This window comes from Patiria miniata, unplaced genomic scaffold, assembly GCF_015706575.1.
Source record: "Patiria miniata isolate m_02_andy unplaced genomic scaffold, ASM1570657v1 HiC_scaffold_7, whole genome shotgun sequence".
Lineage (NCBI taxonomy): Eukaryota > Metazoa > Echinodermata > Asteroidea > Valvatida > Asterinidae > Patiria > Patiria miniata.
This window is the reverse complement of record NW_024037074.1, coordinates 1,588,831-1,593,533: the sequence shown is the minus strand read 5'-3', so window position 1 is coordinate 1,593,533 and position 4,703 is coordinate 1,588,831. Positions and strand designations below refer to the sequence as shown.

Here is a 4,703-nt window from a genome sequence, read left to right as displayed (position 1 = left end):
TCCTTAGTAGATTGTCATTTGTTTTTGTCTGTAAATTTTTTTTTAATTTTTATTTCAGTGGTTGGGGAGGTCAAGCCACTACAAACGTTAAAATAATTAACTGACATAACATTTTTAATGATGGCAACTGGAGACGGGGTGCGCACATGATATGATATGAAGGGAAGATAGAATCCACTCTAAGACACGAAACAATTCTCTCGGCTCCACCTATAATATTTATTATCATAGTGGTGTTCCCTTATTAGGCCATCAGCTTGGTGGTTTGGTCAGTAGTATCAAATCAGGGCATCATAATGATTATAGTGCGCATGCGCAAGGTATACCGCCCCTAGAGTGGTAGCAAGCAATTTGATGGACATTTTGGAAAAAAAGGGCGATAACGCCCAAAAAGCTGCCACCACTGCAATGTTATCACATATTTTCCAACTCTGGAGGTGTATACCTTGCCAAAATCGCTATGGCGATTATTCCCCTCATTTGATACCGGTTACCAAAATTTTGGACCGAGGCTGATGGCCTATAATTTATGTGGCGCACTTCAACGTTTTCCTTAGTCTATGTAATAGACCACGGCGAATATATTATGCGCGAACAGATTTGCTGATTAATTAGGCAAGACCCCGCCTCTGGACTTCCTAGATTTTGACCAGTCAGCAGGCGCTTTCTATACATCTATCGGGTATTCGGTCATTCACCTGTTGCGCGTCATAGACATGGATTTAAAAAAAAAAATGTCACGGCGCGCGGCGCTCGATACAAATGCGCTCCCGGCTGTTGTTGCATTACAAAACGCTGCATTCGAATTGACCAATCACAACGTTAGTCCTGATTTTGGGATGAAGTGACGTCACGATTTAGTAAAGTCGACTCCGATTGGCTGGCGCGCGGCTTGCATAAATCTGCATGCTTTGACATATCAGACGTTAGACAGGAGATGGCTTCGTGGATAACGGGTGATACTCAGACTACGTTTTCCTCGACTGTGTCGTGAAATTAGGTCCAAAATTTGGGCACTAATTCGGCAGAGTGTTCCCTAACGTGGCGCACTTGTACAAATCTCGGGAAATTCCATGTTAACATTTCAGATCTAGTTTTAACGTTGATAAATTCTGATAAATCAGAATCTCCACTCGCATGTACATGTACGAAGTACAAGTTTGTCAGAAAATTTTCTTATTTTTGGGGCGCATTTTGAAAGGTTTTCTTGTGCACTTCTAAATAAAATTTAAAAACATCACGCTAAAATAGAATATCTCTGGAACTTTGTAGCGGCTATACACGTAAACTCAAAATTTATGAACGGGAATGCTTAGGCATAGAGCGTGATGAAATTTCACTGACTTTGAAATTTGTGGTAAAAATGTTGGTCTAGTAAGGCACTAGAGGCGTAAAATCAAAGTGAGCCACGTTAGGCGCTGCGCCCTGTTTTCGCTCATAACATCTGTAATTTTTTTTCTCGTGAACGTCTGGGGGACGTTTTATTCGTTCATGAAATATGGGCACAATTTTTCCCTAGGTGGGCATAATAATTCCCCCTTTTTTTTAAATGGCTGCCACGCCCCCAAAAAGGTACTTTTGTGATGGCTCCGAATCCGGAAAACACTTGAAATCTTTATAATTATGTCTTTGTGAAGTTTCCTGCTTTTGTGACAAGTGGGAACAACCGTTTTCACTGCGGGCACGACAAGTCCCGCCCCCTTTTTAAAATTAATGTCACGCCCCTAAAAGGGTAAATTTGCGATGGTTCCACATCTAAAACATTTTTTTCGCATGATTATAAACAACTGTGCCAAGTTTCATGCTTTTATGCAAAAGTGCACACATTTTTTCCACATATCCGCTGGACTAGTACGAGTGAAGTTGCCAAATCTTTCTTTCGGCCGTGGTGTTTACATAATCGATCCAGTCTCTTGAGGGCGCTATTTCAATTACAAGTGTCAGTCAAGTTTTGGCCGCAGCCTAGCCAGCGCGCTATTTATGATAAACATGTAGCACGTGGCATCATCAGATTCAAGCGAGATTTTCATTATAAAGTTGAATAATTCGGGCAAAGAGATTCGGTTGTGTTAAACATGGACAGCGTTGCTGCTACTACGGTGTGGAGATGTGTTAGATAGTCTTGAAGATTAGGGTAAATTTGTTAAGTGTAACTTTGGGGAGGTTGTTGATGTTGTTGTTGTGTTGTTTTTTTTGGGGGGGGGGGAGGGAGGGGCGGGACGGGACGGGGTATCAGCCCTGGCATGCCTGGGCACAGTGGGTCTTCAAATCAAATACAGAAATAGGCCATTAATTATTGATTCCATATTTCAGGCATGCAACTTTTCCTCGGATCAGCTGATTTCCTTTTTTTTTTCACTTCCCAAGTGTGCCATTGAAAATAGAAAAACACTCTACAAAAGTCTTGGAAAGATTTGAATTTCCTATTTTTTGTGTCTTCTCAGTTGTATGCCTGATATTTAAAAAGCCCAGATAGATTGTTATGTTCACAAATTAAAATTTTGTATTTTCTCTTAATAATATTTCTAAATAAATATGGAGGAGTTCAAGTAGGCCTATTTGATCCCACTTAGCTATGGGGCTGAGGGGGCATTCCCCACGAGGTCCACAAGATCATAATGCACCCCCACCCCCCACTTCATCTTCCACTGTTGTACGCTTTGCACAATTTTGATTTGCACAAACAATTGATAGTATTAGTAGCATAAGTTTGTCCAATCTGACCACAGTTGAAGTCACAGCCATACTCAAGGACCTCCAGTGGCAAATTCTGTGTGAACGTCGTGCCCGCAACAAGGTTGTCATCGTGCTAGACTAGCCACCCCATGCAGCCCACCAATTACCGGTTTCACCAGAGGTCACTCTCAACAATTCAGACAACAACATTGCAGAATCCAATCATACCAAAATACTTTCTTCCCAAGCATCATATGCCTGTGCAATGACTTCCCGTCTCAGTTGTGTCCGCCCCATCACTAGAGGCCTTCCATTGTCCATTGTCCCTGCGTTATTTCATCCCCCTTTTGTTGCTACTCTCACTTCGTCACCACTTTTTCAGTGTTTTATCTTTTTGTGAAATTTTGTTCCCTCATCAAACCCTTTGCACCATATCCAGCATTTTCGGGAGCTCTAGCTCCTAAGAGGGATGTGCTTTCCTGGGAGAAGAAAAAGGAAGAAGAAGAAGATGCATAAGATATTTTTTTTATTGTCAAACAAATAATTTCACCCTCTCAGTGGTTCATATCTTGAGTTTCTTGAGGAATCATTATGAGACCCTGTGTGTCCTTTCTGTAAGATGACAGTTTTCTCCAACAACTATTTTTCCCCACACACAGGTATGATGGACCCCTTATTGAAGATGAAGCAGCATTTCAGCAAGCCGTCGATGGAGGCACCAGCTCAACCGAGTTAACCGCCCTCATCAGTTGGCTAGTAGAAAAACTCAACAGACTGAGCAGCATAGAGGCCACCGTCTCGGCCACATCCCGTCTCAATTCATATCCGGAACAAGTTGCGGACAATGTATCGGGTATAATTAAGGCTGGATTCTGAACGACTTCCCTGCAATCTTCCCGCAAGGAAGTTTTCAGTATTGGTGAGTCAAGCAGTTGCTAACGAAATATTCCTTCCGGACAAAGTGAATGATTCTACCCGCAACTTGTCCAGAACTCGTCACAGATATGAATTGAGACCGGCCCTATACATGCTTTTGTTGTTAAAATTTGCATAACAAAGAACACTGTCTGAGGCACCTGAGTCCATCATTTGCAGCTATCCAAAAAGTAACTGGTGTAATTATTGTTGAAAAACATACTTGGTTGAAAGATAGTAAGGGGACTAAACTCCCTGTGAAATTATTCGTTCTGGCAAGCTGTCATTTTGAAGAAATCAACAAAGAAGGCCTTTCCAACGGTGCGTCTTAAGAAGCACCTTGGAAATTTCCGTTAGTAGTTGGTTGTTTTATTTGGCGAAGTGCACGCAAGCGTTGACACGATGCACACGCGCGCGTGGTTGCTATAATTCGTCGGATCGGTGCGCGACATCGTGTAGCTGCAATCGGCTAGTGAGAAGTTGTCTCGGACGCTGAATTCAGGCCCAAGTCAAAACATGATTCAGCAACTTTTGATTTGAAATCGAGATCCTAGAATGTTGTTTTTTCTCGAAATATACAGCTGAAGCTGAGCTGAAACTTCAACAGGTTTCAGGTAGTTATTCAGCCTTCTTTAGATTTTGAGCACATTGGTTGCTTCAAACGAACAAAATGCACAAATTACCAATGATGGACTTATCTTTTAAATTTCACTGCCAAATATCAAACCTTTCAACCCCTGATCCTCAACAGCTGTCGAGGAAGCCGAGTCCTTTGAGCTGGAGCTGAGCGGTCTACTGAGCGAGCTGAACTGGCCGTATAGCGCCCTCACAGATCAACTGCTTTGGCAACAAGCAGAACCGACTACGCTTATTAGGTGAGCTAATGTACACGTACACTAAGGGAATGCAACAATCCTCAGCATTGTTTCCATGCTTGATTTTAGGGAAGTTCCAAAGTGTCAAAAGTACATGTTGGACAATTCTACAGTGTGCACTGACTGAGAGAAATCAGCGATTCACAAATCTGGTTATTTTTTTTTTTTTTTCAAACCAATCTGATTTCACAGCATTCCAAGGTTTACACCCAGCTGATGAGTTTGTAAGCACTGTCG

General features: G+C 42.1%; 1 long non-coding RNA gene across 1 annotated transcript; it reads left to right on the top strand.

The window, feature by feature from the left end:
* Nucleotides 1–1,961: 1,961 nt before the first annotated feature.
* Nucleotides 1,962–4,461, top strand: LOC119746523. Its single transcript, XR_005273763.1, has 3 exons — nt 1,962–2,134; nt 3,336–3,595; nt 4,343–4,461. It is a non-coding gene; the product is annotated as an uncharacterized LOC119746523 (long non-coding RNA).
* The last annotated feature ends 242 nt before the right edge of the window (nt 4,462–4,703 follow it).